This window comes from Ictidomys tridecemlineatus, chromosome 4 (assembly GCF_052094955.1).
Source record: "Ictidomys tridecemlineatus isolate mIctTri1 chromosome 4, mIctTri1.hap1, whole genome shotgun sequence".
In the NCBI taxonomy this organism is placed as follows: Eukaryota; Metazoa; Chordata; class Mammalia; order Rodentia; family Sciuridae; genus Ictidomys; species Ictidomys tridecemlineatus.
The window spans coordinates 125,609,968-125,621,018 of record NC_135480.1 but is presented as its reverse complement, the minus strand read 5'-3'; the positions used below and the strand labels follow the sequence as shown (position 1 = coordinate 125,621,018).

At 35.6% G+C, this 11,051-nt stretch overlaps 1 non-coding gene across 1 annotated transcript; it reads left to right on the top strand.

Moving 5' to 3' along the window:
- The first annotated feature begins 10,574 nt into the window (after nucleotides 1-10,574).
- Trnaa-ugc (transfer RNA alanine (anticodon UGC)) lies at nucleotides 10,575-10,648 on the top strand. Its single transcript has one exon. It is a non-coding gene; the product is annotated as a tRNA-Ala (tRNA).
- Nucleotides 10,649-11,051: the final 403 nt, after the last annotated feature.

Genomic DNA, 11,051 nt, shown 5'->3' with positions numbered 1-11,051 from the left:
GAAGATCTTTAGGCAGACATGGAGAGTATTTGGAGATAAAGCAACAAGGCTGAAAATAAACTTGGGGTCTCAGACTCAAATGTCATCAGGGCCTACAAAGGAATGCAGATAAGGAAAGGAGCTAAGGAGAGTAGGAAGAGATGGGACTGGTGATAAAGTGGAGAGCAGATTGTTTATTAAAGTTGAAAACAAACCTTGGGACATATCTGAGGATTCAGGCAATGGCTTAAGGATCACACCCCTAGACACTGTGGTCCTGCTGTGCTGCCAGAACATTGCTTCCCCTGTTGCTGTTTTTAGCACTAAATATCACCTCCTTGAGTGCCATCCAATTAGTATCAGGGCTCATCAACACTACTCAAATTCATTAGGGGGACGGCTACAAAAAAAATGTTACTCACTCATGCCCACCATCACAGTAGATGCAAAGGTTTATACAGTAAATCCCTGCCCTCTGCAAGCCAAGGACAAGGAGGGGAAATAAGGTTTGTAAATAAAGGATCAGATCACAAAGTAGTGTAAAGTCAAAGCCAACAACTCTGGAACAGAAAATACACTTCACGAGTTTTCAGGCATGCTCAACTGGAAAAGCAATACAAAAACATTTGGGATATTTTACTATGCTTAAAGAATAAGCAGGATCTTGAAAGATAGAAATAGAGTAGTGTAAGTTCAGTCCTTTTGGGAAAAAAAGTTTATTTCAGAAACTAAAATTGCAATTGGGCATTCATACTTCCTCCACACACACACACACACACACAAAAAAAAAAAAAAAAAAAAACCTTGAGTCCATATGTGGCTCCTGATTATGGCAACAGAAAGACTTTGGAAGAGGGTCCCAATATCCAGAATGGAATCTAGAGGTAGGTACTAGAAAAATCTAAATTATTTAAATGACCTAGACAAGAGAAAAACAACATAGGGCTGGATGGACATACAGCTCCTCTCCTTCACTATGAAATTTGCCAGCAAGTCTAGACACCACATCCCATCTCTCAGCTACAGCAACAGTAGCAACAGCTTGGATAACTCATCTTAAGGAGAGTATAAGCTATCCAGAAAGAACAGAACTGTCAAAATATTTGTGTGAGCCCAGCAAGTTCAAGCTGCTTATTAATATGACTTCTTCCAACTCAATTTGCTATGTAAGATCTCATAATTAACCTTCCAACAATTCATTTTAGTTGGAGTTAAAAACCACTACAAACAGCCCCACTGATAGCCACAGAGCCCAGAAAAGCCCAGGTCAGCCCCACTGAGCCAGCATAGAGCACAGGCAGGCCTAGGACAGCCCCCCCTCCCCCAATGCCTACACTGGATCTTATCTGTGTCTTTGAACATATTTCCCAACACCACAGCCCAGGCCCACCATCCAACCTGTCACTCCATCGATGAAAATAGCCACCTCCATCTTGGGACACCATTGTCACCATCTTTAGTTGTAGCAACTCCCAGCTTGGAACACTGGCTGGATGGGAGAGGTATTCAAACCTGTCAGGGGCATTATAAGCCTGAAGCATAAAAAACAGTAACTCTGTGGATCCTCAGAACTAAAAAGAAAGACACACAAACAGCATAAAAGAAACAAGAGAAAAAGTCAAGATACCACATTATTAGAATGCATGGCTAGCACAACAAAAGAAATGACAGATAAAAAGTTTACTTATAGTGTAAAGCCAAAGCCAACAACTTTGGTACAGAAAATGCACTTCATAATTTTCCAGACATGTTCAACTGGATAAGCATTACCAAAACATTTGGGATATTTTACTATGCTTAAAGAGTAAGCAGGATCTTGAAAGATAGCAATAGATTAATGTAAGTCCAGTCCTTTTGCAAAAAAGTACTATTGGACCCTCTTCCAAAGTATTTCTGTTGCCATAATCAGGAGCCACATATGGACTCAAGTTTTCTGTGGAGGCAATATGACTATCCATTGCAATTTTAGTTTCTAAAATAAACTTTAATTTTTTTTTTTTGCAAAAGGACTGAACTTACACTACTCTATTGCTATCTTTCAATCACATAATTAAAATGTTTTGTGAATTAAAGGATGATATAAGAGAACAAATACAGGAAGCCAAAGATCATTTGATAAAGAGTAACATAAGCAAATACAGGAAAAAGATAACTTCAATAGGGAGATGGAGGTTATGAAAAACAAACAAACAGATATCTTTGAAATGAAAGAAACAATAAACCAAATTAAAAGCTCAATAGAAAGCATCACCAACAAATTAAACCACTTGGAAGACAGGACCTCAGACAATGAAGACAAAATCTTGAAAAGAATGTAGACCACACAGTGAAAATGGTAAGAACATTCAAAAAATATGGGATAACATAAAAAGACACAATTTAAGAGTCATTGGGATAGAGGAAGGCATAGAGTTCCAAACCAAAGGAATAAGCAATCTATTCCATGAAAAAAAAATCAGAAAATTTTCAAACATGAAGAATGAATTGGAAAACCAAACACAAGAGGCTTATAGGATGCCAAATGTACAAAATCACAACAGATCCACATCAAGGCACAATATAATGAAAAAGCTTAGCATAGAGAATAAGGAGACAATCTTAAAAGCCACAAGAAAAAGGAATCAGATTACATATATGAGGAAACCAATTAGGATATCTGCAGATTTTTCAACCCAGACCCTGAAAGCTAGAAGTTCCTGGAACAACATATACATATTCATTTTCTGAAAGAAAATGAATGTCAACCAAGAATCTTATATCCAGCAAAATTAAGCTTTAGATTTGATGATGAAATAAAAACTTTCCATGATAAACAAAAGTTAATAGAATTTATAGCTAGAAAACCTGCACTACAAAATATTCTTGGCAAAATATTCTATAAAAAAGGAAATAAAAAACAACAATGAAGGGCTAGGATTGTGGCTCATCAGTGGAGCGCTTGCCTAGCATGGTTGAGACCCAGGTTCAATCCTCAGCACTACATAAAAATAAAGGCATATGTTGTGTCCATCTACATCTAAAAAATAAATATTTTTTTAAAAAAGAACAACAGCAATGAAAATAAGCAGAGGAAGGTATTATATTAAAGGAAAAACTAATAAAGGGAGAAACCAGGTCAGTTTAATACCAAAAATAAACAAGAATGGCTGGAAAAACAAATCATGTCTCAATAATAACCCTAAATGTTAATGGCCTAAACTCACCAACCAAAAGATATAGACTGGTAGATTGGATTAAAAAAAAAAAAGTTCCAACAATATGCTGCCTCCAAGAGACTCATCTCATAGGAAAAGATATCCGCAGACTAAAGTGAAATGTCGAGGAAAAAGCCACTCATATGGACGGCAGAAGCAAGCAGGGGTTTCCATCCTCATATCAAATAAAGTAGACTTCAAGCCAAAGTTAACAAAAGGGATAAAGGACATTTCATTCAGCTCAAGGGAACCATACATCAACCAAGACATAACAATTATAAAGATATATGCCTCAAACCATGGGGCATCTCCGTTCATCAAACAAACTCTTGTCAATTTCAAGAGTCAAATAGACCACAACAAAATCTGGGTGAATTTAACACACCTCTTTCACCACTAGATAGATCTTCCAAATAAAAGCTGAACAAAGAAACTATGGAACTCAATAATATAATCAATAACTTAGACCTAACTGACATATATAGAATATTTCATCCATCAATAAGTGAATTCACTTTCTTCTCAGCAGCACATGGATCCTTCTCTAAAATAGATCACATATTATGCCACAAAAACTCTTATCAAATACAAAATAGTAGAGATACTCCCCTGCATTCTATCAGATCATAATGGAATAAAATTAGAAATCAATGATAAAATAGAAAATAAAAGCTACTCCAACACCTGCTATTGAATGAACAATGGGTTGCAAAAGACATCAAAAAGAGATTTAAAAATTCATAAAGTTAAAAGGGAACAGTGATACAACATATCAAAATCTCTGGGACACTATGAAAGCAGTACTAAGAAGAAAATTCATTGCATGGAGTTCATTCCTTAAAAAAAGAAAGAGTCAACAAATAAATGACCTAACATTACATCTCAAAGCCCTAGAAAAAGAAAAACAAATCAACATCCAAAGCAGTAGAAGACAAGAAATAATAAAAACCAGAACTGAAATCAATAAAATTGAAACAAAATAAACAATTGAAAAAATGACAAAACAAAAAGTTGGTTTGTTAGAGTCTGTAAACAAGTCAGGATGGCACCTGGCATTTTGCCAGGGGAATGTTAGAGTCTGTAAACAAGTCTGGATGGCACCTGGCAAAATGCCAGAGGGAGTGGTTTGTGAAGTAAGGCCAGCGAGCCATTAAGTGTGGAGATTTCTTATTGGTTGACTGATGTATCTAGTTTATGCTAATTAAGATAAGCTGTGTGGAATGTATAAATACCGCTCCTGTCCTACAATAAACGGCTCCTACTCCTGCTGTATCAATGTACACAAGTTGTTCGTCACTCCCCGGCTATTTTGCCCAGTCAGCCGGCCTGCAGCATTGGTTCTTTGTAAAATAAATAAAATTAAATAAATAAAATTAATAAACCTTTAGCCATGCTAACAAAGAGAAGGAGAGAGAAAGCTCAAATTACTAACATCTGTGATGAAAAAGGAAATATCATAACAGACACTACAGAAACACAGAAGATATTTAGAAACTATTTTCAAAATTTGTACTCCAATGAAATAGAAAATGCTGAAGGCATTGACAAATTTTTAGATTCACATGATTTGCCCAAACTGAAGCCGGATGACATACACAATTTAAACTGAACAATTTCAAGCAATGATAATAGAACATACCATCAGAAGCCTAGCAACCAAGAAAAGCCCAGGTCCAGATGGACACACAGCTAAGTTCTACAAGACCTTTAAAGAAGAACTAATACCAATACTCTTTAATTTATTTCAGAAAATAGAAAAAGAGAAAGCACTTCCAAATTCATTCTATGAGGCCAATATCACCCTGATTCCAAAACCAGGCAAAGACACATCAAAGAAAGAAAACATCAGACCACTATCTCTAATGAACATAAATGCAAAAATTCTCAATAAAATTCTGGTAAATTGAATAGAAAAACATATTAAAAAGATAGTACACCATGATCAAGTGGGGTTCATCCCAGGGATGAAAGGTTGGTTCAACATACAAAAATCAATACATGTAATTCATCACATTGATAGACTTAAATATAAGAATCATATAATCATCTCAATAGATGCAGAAAAATTATTTGAAAAAAAACACAGCACCTCTTCATGCCCAAAACATAGAAAAACTAGGGATAACAAATACATATCTCAACATTTTAAAAGCTATCTATGCTAAGCACAAGGCCAACATCATTCTAAATGGAGAAAAATTGAAAGCATTCTCTCTAAAAACTGGAACAAGACAGGGATGCCCTCTTTCATCACTTCTATTTAACATTGTTCTTGAACTACTAGCCAGAGCAATTAGATAGATGAAAGAATTTAAAGGGCTATGGATAGGAAAAGAAGAATTCAGATTAGCACTATTGGGCTGGGGTTGTGGCTCAGTGGTAGAGTGCTCACCTAGCATGCATGAGGCACTGGGTTCAATCCTCAGCACCACATAAATGTAAAATAAAAGATATTGTGTCCACCTAAAACTTAAGAATAAATATTTTAAAAAAACAAATTAGTACTATTTGCTAATGATATGATTCTATACATAGAAGACCCAAAAAATACCACCAGAAAACTTCTAGAACTAGTGAATGAATTTGGCAAGGTATCAGGATATAAAATCAACACCCATAAATCAAAGACATTTCTGTATATCAGTGACAAATTCTCTGAAAGAAAAATAAGGAAAACTACCCCATTTACAATAGCCTCAAAAAATAAATAAAATACTTGAGAATCAACAAAATAGGTGAAAGACCTCTACAACAACAACAAAAACAAAACAAAACAAAACTACACAACACTAAAAAAAGAAATTAAAGAAGACTTTAGAAGATGGAAAGATCTCCCTTGTTCTTGGATAGGCAAAATTAATATTGTCAAAATGACCATATTACCAAAAGCACTATACAAGTTTAATGCAACTCAAATCAAAATCCCAATGACATTCCTCATAGAAATAGAAAAATAGTCATAGAATTTATCTGAAAAAATGAGACCCAGAATAGCTAAAGCAATCCATAGCAAAAAGAGTGAAGCAGGTAGCATCACTATACCAGACCTTAAACTATACTACAGAGCAATAGTAACAAAAACAGGTTGGCAGTGGCACCAAAATAGACTGGTAGACCAATGGTACAGAATAGAGGACACAGAGACTAATCCACATAATTACAGTTATCTAATATTAGACAACGATGCCAAAATATACATTGGAATTAAGAGCTCACAAATCTTAACACCAAAAAAAAACAAGTAATCCAATCAATAAATGGGCCAAGGAACTGAACAGACAACTCTCAGAAGATGATATACAATCAATCAGCAAACACATGGCAAAATGTTCAACATCTCCAGCAATTAGAGAAATGTAAATAAAAACTACTCTAAGATTTCATCTTACTCTAGTCAGAATGGCAGCTACTAAGAATACAAACAATAAGTGTTGGTGAGGATATGGGGGAAAGGGAATACTCTTACACTGCGGTTGGGATTGCATATTGGTGCAACCAATCTGGAAAGCAGTATGGAGATTCCTTGGAAAACTGGGAATGAAACCACCATTCAACCCAGCTATCCCACTCCTCAGTTTATACCCAAAGGACTTAAAAACAGCATACTACAGGGACACAGCCACATCAATGTTTATAGCAATAGCTAAACTATGAAACAACCTAGATGCCCCTAAGTAGATAAATAGAACAAGAAAATGTGGTGTATATGCACAATGGAATATTACTCAGCATTAAAAGAGAATAAAAACATGGCATTTGCAGGTAAATGGATGGAGTTGGAGAATATAATGCTAAGTGAAGTAAGTCAATCCGAAAAACCAAATGCCAAATGTCTTCTCTGATATAAAGATAATGGTTCATAATGGGGATGGGGTGGGGGGACATGAGAGGAATAGAGGAACTTTAGATAGGACAAAGAGGATGGAGAGGAAGGGGCGAGTATGGGCATAGAAAAGATGATGGAATGAGATGAACATCATTACCCTAAGTACATAGATGAAAACATGAATGGTATGACTCTACTTTGTATTCAACCAGAGACATGAAAAATTGTGCTCTATTTATGTAATATGAATTGAATTGCATTCTGCTATCATATATAACTAATTGGGATAAATAAAATTTTAAGAATAAATTTTAAAAAACTTTACAAAAGAAATATAATTCCTAGCATATCTATCATCTAAGGACCTCTAAACTATTGTAAGAAATGCCTGTCTTAATCATCATATCTTATAGGGTTCTTGGATAAGAAACAATCAAAACCAGATCAAGTTTATTTACATAAAAATTGAGTTTATTGGTGTTTATTGGCTCACAGAATGAAAAGTAAATCTAAAGAAACAGATCTCATGAGGGAGTAAAAACTAAGTGTTAATCTCTCTAGGGTCTGTTGTTTGCCTTTAATCTACTATCACCAGAGATCTGGTTTGATATGTTGCTATTTTGACTTCTGTGTCAGCTTTGCATAGCTGTGACCAAAATGCCTGAAAAGAAAAACTTATAGGAAGGAAAGTTTATTGGAGATAATGATTTCAGAAGTTTAGTCCATGATGGGTCAACTCCATTGTTCTAGGCCCAAGATGAGACAGAACATCATGGTGGAAAGGTATGGAGGAAAACTCATATGCTGGCGGCATGAAGGAGGGAGAGAGAGGGGAAGGGCTGTAGGGAAGATGAACCCTTCCAGGACATAGCACACCTCCCAGAAACAAGCCTTGCTTGTCTAGAGTTACCACCCAGTCAGCCCATTCAAACTAGAATGGGCTGATTAGATTACAACTGTCATAATCCAGTCATTTCACCTCTGAATATTTTTTGCATTAACAAAGGAGGTTTGGGGGAACACCTCATATCTAAACCATAACAATTTTTAAAAAGGGATAATTACATTTAAGTATAAAATTTTGAAAAATATTTTTTTAAATGAACAGATCTGCCTAGCAAGGTGGTGTTTTTGTTTTAATTTTTTTCTCTAGAAAGTTACCAACTAAAGGAAGCTATTGGTCAGCAAACAGTCCTGTGTTATGTCATCAAAATACACAGATCAGTTAGAGGTGTTGTGCCCCATTCATGTAATTCCAACTACTCAGAAGGCTAACACAGGAGGATTGTAATTTTGAAACAAGGGTGTGCAACCTATGGAGACCCTGTCTCAATATTAAAAAAACAGAAAAAGGGCTGGGGATGTAGCTCATGGTAAAGTGCCCCTGGGTCCAATCCCCAGTATTGGAAAACACACACACACACACACACACACACACCCCGAGAGAGAGAGAGAGAGAGAGAGAGAGAGAGAGAGAGAGAGAGATCATATAGCCTTCAGGTCTATTCCAATAATAAGATTCTGTGATTATAAATATTTAATGCCAATGTGGAATCTCAAAACACAAGCAGACAGTCATAGAAAGGATTTAGATTTCATAATTTCAATTTCACCTAGAAATGATTTAAATCTTAAATACCTGAAAGGGCTGATAGGTTCAATTTATTTATGAAAAATCATAAATAATGGTCAGTATGATGTGTTTCTCCTGAGACATAGGAGGTACCTCTTAGCCAGGCTTCTTGAGCGGTTGAAGTAAGTAATTCTAGCCAAAGCCAGAATTGTTATATTCTTAGTGATTTAATGATTTAACATTATGTGATTTGTTTATACTCCACATCTTACCCAATGAGATTCTATAATGAGTCAAAGTATTTGTTTTTGTCTTTCCACATTTTTTATTGGTGCAATATATTGGTACATAATTACAGGATTTGTTGTTAAATATTCATACATGCACACAATATAACAGTATTTTGGGGGCAATATCACTCCCCAGTACTTACCCCCTCTCTGCCACCAGATGGTCCCTTGCATCTACTGATCTCCCTTTGATTTTCATGAGATCCACCCCCACGTTTCTTTTCCTTTTTTTCTCTCTTGCTTTCCTATATGAGAGAAAATATATGACCCTTGACCTTCTGGTTTGACATATTTGGCTTAACATGTGACTCTGATTTTATCCATTTCCCTGCAAATGCCAAAATTTCATTTGTCTTTATGGCTGAATAAAACTCTATTGTGTATATATGCCACATATTTTTCCCAGTCAACTGTTAATGGACACCTAGAATTCCATAGTTTGGCTACTGTGAATTGTGCAAACAAGGATTTCAAGTGGAAGATTACTAAATTGTGAACGCTATTCCCAAATTCTTTATTTACACTTCTATGTAGTAGAATTATAGCATGATAGTATATTGCAGTATAGTATCAATTGCATTAAAACAGACATTATCTAAACCAGCAAAAATGGATTGGGAACATAAAAAATTTATGGGATTATCAAAGAGAAAAAGAAAAAGTCAGATTTCTTAGGAGTCTACTTAAAGTATTTTAATACGTAAAATTAAAATCTTTTCTCAATAAACTGAAATGTTGATGAGGCATCATGATCCTTTAGAAGTATGCAATGCACGTAGAAGCAAATGTGTGAACATTCTCTTATTTTCCATTTTCCTAAAATGGCAGTTAATATAAATTAAGATAGACTTTAATTTCTATATCAGGACATGATGGGGTCCTTTATTCTATTTTTTGGCTGCATGGTATGTTGGTGAATGCATACATACGTCCATTCATTAAGCATTTAAAAAAAATAATTCTAAATTGTTTTTGTCAGGTATCTTTGTAACAACACTAAAAAGTTGAGTAACAGATAAGGGAAGGAGGTGGTGTCTGATTTTCTAGTGTCAGTCCATGACAGTATCCCTTGAAACGCCCAGTCCCCTTTCTTAGTCATACATCTCAGATGCATGTAGGTCTATCCCTTCTGTCTAGGAGGGTCTTCAAGACCCCAAATAAACAAGAATTGTCTTTTCCCCTCAAGTTCTTCTTTTTACCCACTGGGATCCCTCGCCACTAAAGGAATCTTTTCCTTTTCTGGGAAAAAGAAACTTTCCTGTTTTCTGCCAGATCTTCTGTCTGTGTCCTTTCCACTTCCCTGTTAGTCTGTTCAAACTCAAATGCCAAAAATATATTCCTTTTTTATCCTTGATTTTTTTTATCCCTTGACTGAAAATCCCCTGAAAACAAGAAGTTCAACAAAGTCCCCAGAAATACTGATTTGTTCAGTCTAGGGGTGAGGCCCAGGCAGGGTTAGTTTGTAAAAGCTCCCTGGGTGATTTTAATTCATGGTCAGTTTAAGAACTAGTGAGCACTTGGTTAAGGGGAAGTACAGAGAAATATTGGGAAAAGCAAACTTTGGTTAATATTTTGTAATATTATGAAATCATATACAAATCAATATTATGCAATCATACATGAATACCAGAAGCTGGAAAAATCTTTGAAAATGAATTTGAATGTTAAAAAATAAAAAAAGATTAGAAGAGAACTATAATGGGGTGGGCTGGGGTATATATAGCTCAGTTGGTAGAGTGCTTGCCTTGCATGCACAAGGCCCTGGGTTCAATCCCCAGGATCACCAAAGAGAGAGAGAGAGAGAGAGAGAGAGAGAGAGAGAGAGAGAGAGGGAGGGAGGGAGGGAGGGAACTATGATAATTTTACATACCACAATTATCTTTGTAACTTTTGGGGGTGGAGGTAATGGAGTTCAGATATCTGAATGCCTAACAAACTCAGGAAAGGGTATTTGGAAACCCTGTTTCCTGATTTATATTTCTTAGTTATCTATTTTTTTTCCCTAAAGTCCAACAGCCAGTTAGGGCTAAGCTTGCTTAGATTCTCATGAAAAGGAGTCAGTTTGGGCTTGACTACAACTGCTAACAAATAAAACAAATCTGAGGACAAATAAAATCCTAACATCTGCTTAAAAGGAAAGGATACTGATTCAAAATCCAAAGAACTTCAGGGTAGGTATAGTGCAACCT